The following is an 11,770-nucleotide window of genomic DNA, read 5'->3' as shown; positions in this document are numbered from 1 at the left end:
CGAGAAGAAAGAACATCGATGAAGTCGTGAAAGAGTGGGAAAAGCTTTTTAGCAGCTAGTGGTCGACGAAAGGGCTAGGAACGGTGGTAGCGAGGGCTGGGCACGAACGCGCAAACGTGAGGAATGAGGACTGTGAACAGACAACGAACGAGCACAATAGTAACAGACGCGGCGATGGCTGGACACGAGGGACGACGATTGTGTGCGCGGTGACTATTCGTCGGAGAAGAGGTTGAAAATGAGATTGAGAAGAGATGGAAGAAATTGATAAGGAGAGGGAAGAAATCGTGTGGCGAGGGATCGTGAGAAATAAAAGAGTAAAGTAAGAGAGAAGGTATTTAAGTTTTTTAAAAATAAAAAAAAAATTAACTATACCTTTAATGTCGGTTTTAAACCGACATTAAAGCTCTCTCTTTAATGTCGGTTTTAAACCGACATTAAACATCCGCATTTCAAAAAGCGACATTAAAGCTCCATTTTCATTTTTTCCAACCGACATTAAAGGGCATATTTCTTCTAGTGCTTGAATTTTGAGTTTAGTTTTATTTAATTTAAATTCAATATCTTGTACTTCTAAATAATGAATCTATTTTCTATATGATTCCTAGGTTTTCATAATGTTATGTATTTAAGACTCGAGTTATGGATTTTGTTAGTCATTTTGTTTCTAGGTTTCAATATTTTGCATTTTTACCTTGAGACGCTTATTTGGTATATTTGGTGTTAACTTATAATTAACTAATTAAAAATAACTTTGGTATTTGAAAGTATTTGATGTTAATTTTAAATTTTCTAAATTAGACATTTGATATCAATTGTGGAAAGTGAGTTTTTTAAAAAATCAAAATTAATAGCATCGCAGCCTCATACACCAAATTTAAACAAAACTTGAAATTTTAAAGATAAATTTGTAATATTTTGAAGCTTAGAACCAAATAAAAGTTAAACTCAAAACCTTATGATATGTTTGACAGACAATCTGAAACAAAATTTTGAAAATAAGAAATTGGAAAAAAAACATAGTTATATTTTATGTTTCTATATTCTTATTTTCAAATATGCATTTCTTAGCAGATTTAGAAATTAAATTTTTAGTATAAACAATCTTTAAATCTTCCTCACTAGTCACGAAATATCAAGTTGAATATAAAATATTTTATTTGTAAACTTTTTTACGTTGAAATTTTGGTATAATTATTAATTTGGTATATGATATATTATTTATTAGCTATTTTATTTTAACAAAAGTAGTTGAGTTTTTAACCTAAAATACTATGTTTACTATTGTATTCTTTAAATACAATTTTGCATTTTAAAATTTTGAATTCCAAATATGGCTAGAAAACATATAAAAAAAAATTAATATTGTTAGAATTTGAACTACTTGAAACTTAGAAACAACTTCCAAAAGTAGAATTCAAATTGCGAACCAAATGCATATTTCCTTAACTTATGAATTTAAAATCATAAAACAAAATATGAATTGCTTACCAAACATTCTCCTTAACACCTCGAAAGCTAGAAACTAAATTATAAAAACTTAAGAACCAAAAAAAGATAATTTTCTTAAAACTTTTTTTGTACATTAAATAGGATATGAGAATTTAAACTTCAAACTCAAAGAAATGTTGTACTTGTCAATTACATTCAACTATGCTCACTTTAGTCCTCTTCAAAAATGGATTTGAATAATTTCAATTCTTTTAGCTAAAATATTGGTACGATCTCCGTTTAAATCTCAATATCATATTTAATATACACACCTTAAATTTATATACATTTTATTTAGTGATATGAATAGGGTTTCACTCCATAAAATACATATGCCATCGGCCAGAAAATTAGAAGTTTGAATTTGTTTGTCTATAATATTTGGTCTTTTTTTTTCATCTCAAAGAGATCATTTTCTAAATTAAATGAGAAGGAAAATTCCACTTAAAGTAAGATTTTATTCCTGAGACAGTAGTATTTGAGCAAATTCTCTAGCCTGTCTATCGAGCCAAATTTTTAAATTTTTAAAAACTTCTACTAAGGGTAAAAGGGTATGTTTTTGTCTGATTTAGAATGATTAATGGTATGTGTTAACTACTTAAAATTAATTATCTTTTAAAATGAGATATTTGACAACCACCGGAAAATAATTTTGAAAACATTAAAAAACATTATGGGGTGAACATATGAGTTGCTATGAGTTTAGATGTAAACTCAAACTCAACATTTTATATTTATATCCACCAACAATTCACTCTGGTAGGGAAGTTGCAGAAGTAGCTGACAAGTAGCTGTGGAAGGAAAGAACTAAGAATGAATAGTTGAAGGATAGACCCCAAATCGCGAAGTGGAGACAAGAAGTCCAAAAATGAAATCTCAGTCACTAGACCACCGATAGGGAATCAAGGTAACCTCAAGAGGCATTCTTCATACCCGTGAATTAGTTCTTTCCACGGTTGCTTAAGTAGATGCTATAGCCGTTGAAGCAGAGGTCTTCTTCGATCGTGGGATAGATCTCTTTGCCAAATAGAAAGGTCTTTCACTCCATTTCTTTGATTAACTCTCAACTCAATATTTAATATAATTTATAATAACATGACATATTGTCATTATATTTATTTAACGTATTTTTGCTTTTAAGTTTCAAAATTTTATTTATGTTTTTAAGTTTTAAAATTCTAATTACAAAATTTGAAAAGAGCAGTCAAAATACAATCTAGATAGGAACTCAATCAACCTAAAAATAGAAAATAGAATCTAAATTATCAATCAAACAAATCCTTATTATCCTTAATTTTTATACTTGAGAAATGAACACTTAAAATATAGTCTAATCAGTTAATATATAAATATCAATTAATCCTTACAATTAATTTTAATTAATTGTTAAATATAAATTTAGTATTCACACTTAATAAATTTCGATTAATACAATGACAACTATAATGGTAATTATGTTTATTTAATATAAAATTTTATTATTTATTAGAAATAATCTAGGGGTCTTTTTAAAAAATATAACAAAGCGGCAAAATACTTATACCGTATAGAACAATTTCGAAAACGAAAAAAACCCATAGACCCACAATGAAAAGTACCAAAAATGTCCGATCAACTACGCTGTCAACAACATACGTAATATATTTGGTACACGATTGTTTAGATTTTGCTATTGTTTGGTACACGATCGTTTAGATTTGGATAGCCAAATCTAATTGATTTAGTTTTTCAATTCTATCGTTTAATTTGATTACACGATTGTTTGATTTGGTTACACAATCATTTAATTTGGTTATATGATCGTTTAGATTTAGTCGTTTAAATTTGGCTATATGATCATTTAGACACCCTAGACCCTAAACCCTAAACCCTAAACCTTAAACCCTAAAGATTTGGCTACCCCAAATTTAAACGGTTTTTTTTTTCAAAATTTAGTACCCAATCGTTTAGATTTGTTTACACGATTGTTTATTTTTTCCAGATTCTCTAGTACACGATTGTTTAGATTTGGCTAAGCGATTTTTTTAAAATTATTTTGGTATATGATTGTTTATTTTTTTTTACACAATCGTTTAGAATTGACTACTTCAATCTAAACGATTTTTTTAAAGATTCTTTATACATGATATTTTAGATTTGGTTACCCTAGTCTAAATGACGTAAAAGAAGAGGAGCAAAAGGAGAAAGACGATAGAAAGAAATCGCAACGAAAAAAGGAAGAGAAAAAGAATAAAGACGATAGAAAGAAATCATATTTGGTTATCCAAATCTAAACGACATAAAAAAAGAAGAAAAAAAAAAGAAAGACAACGAAAAGAAATCGCAGCGAAAAAAGATGAAATGAAGAAAACCAATAGAATAAAATCGCAGCAAAGAAGGAGGAAAGACGAAAGGGCAAACCTAAAATATTTAAAAATGACTAACTTTAAGACTTTGTTTCACTGATCGTAAATATTTTAGTAGTTTGTTATATTTATGAAAATTAACTAATATTCTAATTGGTTTATATTTTTTTTATTTTTAAGAATTAAATTAATGTTTAGTATAAAAACATTCATTTATTTATATCTTGGGCTCTCTCACTAGTCCAAGAAAAATTTGGATTTATGATTGAATCATAAATAAGTTGATCATCAGAGAATAAATAATACTTTAAAGGAAAAGGAGGTATGATAACCATAATTACAAAGGTAAAATGATCGCTTCTAGTTCAATTGTAATTACAAACAATTTGTGAATGACCAATTAGACGTTCTGTAGTTCATAAACTCGTAACTACAAGTTTGGTATTCTCTACCGTTAATGAATGAAGATTAATTAATTAAAGAGTTTAGTTAATGCATCTGATATGATTGGAGTGGATAGTTCATACGTTCATAACATCCTATTGCCGGCTCACAACCAACCAACAAGGATTAGAGATCCTGAAAGTATAATTTGAAAAGTTTAAATGTAGGTGTTAGTTTTTTTAAGGAAAGAAAATACATTTATTATATTATATATAAAATGAGTATTGATGTATTAAGATACATTAGGATAAAGTTGTTTTAAATGGTATTCATGTTAAGATGGGAGAATTAATGTATTTAAACATATGATCCGCATACTTAATCATTTAATATGAGATATAAAAATGAATAATTGTAATTAAAGGTGGTTTGGATTGTATTTTTAAATAATAAAATTAGTATATAAGTTTATTTGAAAAAAATCTATGTATTTGACAATCATTTAAAATAGATTTTCAAAAAAATGAATATAAAATAACGTTGTTTGGAATAAAAACTTAAAACCCTTTTTTTAGAAAAATATGATTATTCTCTTTGATTTGTATGAAAAATTGTGGCCATCATTTCCAACAATTCTCGCTAGCCAACTTTTGACAACCGCTTCCACCAATTGCCTTGACCAATATCCAACCACACTGTCTCTAACGATTGTCACCAGTGAACTTTCGGACATAATTTTCACGTGATTGTTGATAGCTTATTTTTGCCTATCATTTTTCCCACAACTACATGCTGTTAACCTTCAACGATCGCTTTTCAACCATCATTGCTAGTCAAACTTTGGGTGATCGTTTTTTGGTGACCATTGCAGGATAACTACTGACCATTGTTGACCGTCACAAGCTGACCTCCAATCACAGTTTTTCTGGTTACTGTTTTTTGTTGATCATTGTCAGTCAATCTTTGACAATTTCTTTCTAACAATCATCGCTGACCAACTTCCAAAAATGTTTTGTTAGCAATAGTTTTTTGTCGACCACTAACAGTCAACTTTCATGTATTGTTTTCCCTACAACCATTGTCGACCAACCTCCAACAACTACTTTTAAGTGACCATTGTCGACCAACTTTTATTGGCCAACTTTTGACAATCGTTTCTTGATGACCATTGTTAATCAATCGTCGACAGTTGCTGTTGTCAACCTCCGGTCATCGTTTCCTAGCATTTCCATCAGCCAACCTCCTTGATTGATTTTTGACAATCATGGTCGACCAACTTTCGCTGATCGTTTTTTTTATGACTTTCATCAATCAACTTTTGTCGATAGTTTTTCGATGATTGTTATCGAGCAACTTTGGTTGCCCACATTTTGATGATCTTTGTTAGCCAACTTTCATCTGCTGTTTTTCGGTGAACGTTGTAGGCTAACTTTCATTGAACGTTTTTCAGTGGCCATTGTTGGCCAACTATCATCGATCATTGCTCGGTGACCATTGTCAACCAACTTTCGTCAATCATTTTCAGTGATCTTTGTCACTAACTTTTATTGATCATTTTGTGATAACAACTGTTGGCAATTACGGACGAGTATTTTTTGGTGAATGTTGTTGACCAACTTTTGTTGAATTTGTTTAATGGTCATTTTCGACCAAGTTTTGTCGACCATTTTCAATGATCTTTGTCACCAACTTTTACCAGTCATTTTACGAAAATAGTTGTTGGCCAACTGTCAACTAGTATTTTTTTTAGTGAGTGTTGCCGATCAACTTTTGTCAATTGTTGTTCGGTGACCATTGTCAACCATGTTTTTTATGGAAAGCATATAAAAGCAGGTGAAACAAGATCGGATAATTACCCTAATTACAACTAAACTAATTTTAGTAATTAACATGCTTTATAAGAACCCTAATTATATTAAAATAGGGATGAGGAAAAACTTGCCTTTGTAGCTTCCTGATACTTCAAAAACTCCTTACGAACACAATCTCGAACCTCCACTATAGTTGACCCGCTAAACTTTGGATTTAGAATCGGGTTGTGGGACCCGTTCAATGAAGGAAAAGGAAAGAGAAAGGAGCTGGAATTTGGAGGGTTGAGATTTAAAAAAATATATTTCTCAAATTAGAAAAAAAAACCAAAAATCTTTCTTAATTTAAAAAATAAACTATTTATAAGCAAATTACATGCAATTTTACATGTAATTTCTTCATAAAATTTCAACACTTATTTTTCCACTAACATTTAGTGGAATTACTCACCATTCCAATTTCTCTTAGTAGGCTTGGTGTCATCACCATGAGCTTCCACATAGCCCACTAAGAGCTAGTGGGATTATCCAACAAATGTTGGATTTTTCCACTAACTTTGGTCAAGGGGTAAAATGGTCATTTGACCATTCTAGTCAAAGTCCAATTTTGCTTTTTTAAGTTAAAAGTCAACATTTTGACTTTTTACCATTTTGTCCGTCTTGACTAATTTCAATCTCCCGAGCATGAATTCGCATTTATTTTTCTAAAATTCAAATCACATTTGAATATTAAACTGGTCAAAGTTTGACTTTTCAAGGTTAAAAGTCAACATTTTGACTTTTTACAACTTTAACCACTTTCATTAATTCTGAGCTTCCAAATATGAATATCTATTCACATTTTAAATATTTAAATCACATTTAAGCATCAAGCTCTTGCTTAAAGCTATAACCGACGACTATTTCATGGTTCTGTTTTATGTAAACCTTTTACATAGGATGCCTCCACTTTCATGTCTCTACATGAACGATTCAGGATTACATCGTTTGTATTAACTACAAAGCGGGCCGCATCCATAGTATCTCTGAATAAGGAGCCCAACCTTTATTTATATACTATAGACTATTTAGGCTATTTACTGGAACTTAATCCATATTTATGTATCTACATAAAGTTCAAGTTTACTCAAAATAGCCTTGGGATCTTAGTTTATTGGATTTAAGATTATAGTATTCAATTTCTCAATAACGACTTTATTGAATAGAATATGATTACAAACTACGAGTTTTAGGACATAAATTCCAACAGTTTTGTCAACCATTTTTTAGAGACTGTTGTCGGCCAACTTTCGTAGACCTTTTCTAGTGACCGTTACCTGTAAATTGCAAATAACTATTTTTCAGTGACTATACTCAACTGATTTTAGACGACAATGTCACCAACCTTTGTTACTATTTTACAATGACCATTGTCGGCCACCTCTAACCACCATCCTTGGTTATTGTTAGTCAACTCCTATCAAAACCTCCACGAACAAATTTTTTTATTTTAATTTGAATTATATAATAACACTTTTAGTATATAACAAGTTAAACAAATTCTAAAAAACACTTTTGAAAAAAAATTGCCAAACACATGTGTGTTTTTATTTTAAGGAGTTTTTAGAAAAAAATATTGAAATGACTTCATAAAGTGAAAAGAAAGGGTTTTCATTCTTCATTTATCCCTTTCCTCTAATTCTTTCAAGTAGTCTCCCTCAAGCCAAAGCTGACCTTGTGATGGTAGATTTAAAAGAATAAGGATCTTTAAAGAGATATTGTGAGTCTAGAAGTATATGTAAAAACATACAAGGATCGGTGTTTAAGATACAACTTAAAGAATCTATAGTATAGGGATAAGGTTGGAGTACCTTATCTTGGTAACACTATGGATACAATCCACTTTGTATTTGATACAAATGCAATGATCCAACGCGTTCTTGTAGGTGACATGCAAATGAGGTATTGTAACCCTTAGACCTAAGGACCTCTAAATCTTTCAAGAGCTTTAGTGAAAAAGTTAAAGTTGAAGTTGTGTTAAATTAGTAGAAAAGATGAAAGAAAATTTTAGTAAAGGTTGGTTGTTACCCAAGTGTCAAGGTTTAAGTGTCATCGTAGCCAAAGTGGCCTTGGAGAAAGGAATTTTGACCAAGTATTGGTGTTAGGCGTTTTAGACATGTTGCTAGTCATTGATCATGGTTGGACGACCAACCATGTCAAGAAAACCTTCAAGGACTAAGGGTTGGGTGGCAAAACACACCTTAGGTGAGGAAAGTATGCTACAGACGAAGAGCTTTGTGAGATGTAGCCAAGATGGATCAAAAGAACCTCTAAGGACAAGAACATGTGGCCAAGCAAAGTATGCCAGGCAAGGAGAGCCATTCTAGACGTTTAAGTTGGCAAGCATGGCTAAGTGAGAAAGGTGTGCTAGACAAGCTGCAGCACTCGATCAAGGCAAAACTTGAGCAAGGGCCAAGCAAGGAGGTGAGCAGCAAGACAAGACATGCACCCATGGCAAGGTGGTAAGGTGTGTGTATCAAGGGTTAGGCGACATGGTTTAGGTTGAGGGCTTTGCAAGTGAATTTGGATGTCATGCGACCAAGTGATGCTTAGGCATTTTAGTAATGCTCTTTGAGGTAGAATCCAAGTGTCTAGGCATGCAAGAGTTTAAAACACTACAAGTAGGAGGTGTCTTAAGACTGTCATGTAAGAGCAAGTATTTAGGAGAACTTTGAAGAAGGAAGTTCTCTCAATTCACTCATGCCTTGATAATTCCAATTGAAAATGATTCTCATATGAGTCTAGTTTAAGAGGTTAGGCTAACGGGGTAAAGAGGACACTAAGAGGATCTTCAACCATTGAAGAAAAGCCTTGAAGGTCATTTCTCGGGTGAAGTTAAGCAATGTTGAATCTCTAGAGGCTATATAGCTTATTCTTCGAATTATGAGCTAAAATTTTTAAGTAATGTAGTTAAGAGGATGAGGAAAAAGTTTGTAGAAGGAAATTTCTTTATTAAAGTTCTAGATTTTTAATTATGATTTTTCTAAGTAAAATTTGGATTTTCAAAAGTGAATCAGAAGCTTCAGGCAAGACTATCAAGGTTAAGCATTGAGATTGGGCTGCAAGGCTAGGCGAGCTATCTTGCGTACAGTCATCTGTAAGGTTAATATGCACAAATTTGAGCGTTAAGTGTGTTGGGCATTGTGGTAAGACAAGGTAGGCATTGGGTGCAAGACAAACGCTTGGGGCTGCACGGTTGTAAGGTTAGCCACTGCTGCTCAAAGCCATGCCATGGCCTTCCAATGTGCGCTTATGCCTATAACAGTGTCATGACATATGTAATGGCCTTGAGTTAAATGTGGTTTTTTGAAGTTTTTGAGATTTTGGGTTGATTTCTTGATATTTTTCAAGTATGATGAAGTTAATATGGAATTCTAAGCTAAGAAGTTGAGTTACTGGTTCGTGAGTGACAAAATGATTTTCAATGTTTATTTATAAACATGAGTTTAAAGCTAAATGTTTCTAAGTATGTGTTGAGAATTCTGAATGATTTTCTTTACTGATTTAGTAAACAATTTGCAAAGCATGAGTTTAAGTATATGTTTTGAAAGTGAATGTTTAAAAAGCATGAGTTTATGTAAGCATGATTTATTAACTATTTCCAAGCATGACTGATGAATATGAGATATGAAAGAGATTTAAAGCAACCATGTGTTTAAAGCTAAGATTTCAAGTATGTTTTCATGAATCTATGCTAATATGTTCTATGTTAATCTTTATGACTAGTTTATGTGCACATAATGGTTTTTCGTTACTGATGTGAAAGAGGCTAACGAGCTTATGTTTCTTGTACATCTGTGAAGGTGCAATTCATTGTGCCTATTTGGAGAAGGTTACAGATAGAACTTTGCCTATGTTGAGAAAAGTATGTCATTGACAGTAAGGTGTACCAATACCCATGTTTTATGTTATGAACGGGTTATAGATTAATGAACAAGTAAAGTTTATGATATGTATTTCAAAAGTTTGTAAGTTTTAAGATACTTGTTTATGAAATGTTGTTTAACTGCTTGAATGTTTCTAAAAGCCAAAGATTTATGCATAACTATTTAGAAAAACATGTTTAATAAAACCACCATTCACTAAGTATTTCGACTTATTATTTTAAATGTTTTCTCACTTTTCAGGTATTGATCATCGTGTCGAGCCTACCCTACCGCTGTTATCCGCTATTTGTGAGCTGAGGTTATTTTATCTTTGTAGTTAGTATGCTTATGTTTTGAGCATGAGTTTCAATTTGTGGGCCAAGATAGTAAGTTGTTATCAAGTTTATGTTTTCGCTAAGTTTCTGGCAAAGGTTACAGCTAGTAATCTGAGTTGTTAGTAAAGCATTTAGCTTGTATTTTTTCTTATAAGCATGCATTGTTAGTGTTTGTGACTGCTGGTTGAGTCAGGTAGGTAATTGGTTGGTGAGTGTTATGAAAGTATGATAATGCTTGTAAACTCATTTACCCTCTTTAAGGGTCAGGTTAGGAGTTAAAGAAGGAGGTCTGAGAGAGGATGTGACAGGTATCTTATACAATGAGTTTGCATAAAACTAAATCATAATATAGTAACCTCTAAATATAAATTCGTTAACTAGTTAGGTTTCTATTTCATTAGGATGATCTAGGTAACTTAGTTTTAATCCTGAGTGTATTATGAATTCCTGTTTACGAAAAATTGTCCTTTGATTTGTACGAGTAAGAGTGGCCAGATTTTTGACTCAATAAGCCTACCAATTTGGGGACAAAACCGAGTGGAGAGCTGTGAGCATAATCACACAAGATGGAATTCACTTTTTTTCGACTTTAGGGTAAACATATGAGTGTTCCCTTAAATGGTGTCTTAGGGACTTAAACAAAGGGTCTTACCCTCTCTTAAGAGGGGTTTTTGTTTATTGGTTGGGTCATAAGCAAGTTGTTCATTAGAGAAGCACTGGTATTTAAGGACTAAGAGGTAACCTAAGAGTAAAACGGTAATTTGATCCAACTGGTATTACGTACAGCTATGAATGACTAGCTTATTATTATTAATCTATATTCGTGAACACACAATTATATTTATAGTGAGAAGAGTTCAACTATGAGTATATAGTGGAGTGTACACACAACTAACGAATACTGATTAATGTGGTTGATGAGTTTAGCTAATTAACTAATATTGTTGTAGCTTCTGATTTGTAGGTCCATTAGGTCTTCTTTCTAGTCCTTTCCCTAACTCGTAAATGATATTGAAGTTATTATATATTGAATGTAATTTGAAATATTCAAATTTTCTTAGGGAATTAATATAATATATGGTGATACGTTCTAATATAAAGTTTATATTTTAATTAAATTTTATTATATAAATTTAATTTTAGATATGATTCAAAATCAAAATTAATTTATGAGAAAATGAAATATTTGAATGAGTTCAAATATTAATTTAATGTGAATTAAACTCATTAAAATTCTAGTTTAAAGTTTAATGGTATATGATACACATGAGAGAGATACAATTGAATATGATTCAAATTGTAAATTAAGTTAAATATGTGATGTTTAACTTGCTAATTAATTGATTAATTAATCTAATTTAGTTTAATTAGTTGAATTAAAACTAGAAAAATTGTATTGGGTAGCACTGTGAGAATATGTATAGCAATTATGGCACATACTTTTTAATCTCATTAAAATTCTACTTTAAAATTTTTATTATTCCCAAACTGCCCTCATACAT

The sequence above is a fragment of the Cucumis melo genome, chromosome 1, assembly GCF_025177605.1.
Source record: "Cucumis melo cultivar AY chromosome 1, USDA_Cmelo_AY_1.0, whole genome shotgun sequence".
Lineage (NCBI taxonomy): Eukaryota > Viridiplantae > Streptophyta > Magnoliopsida > Cucurbitales > Cucurbitaceae > Cucumis > Cucumis melo.
Note: the sequence above shows the minus strand (reverse complement) of the source record.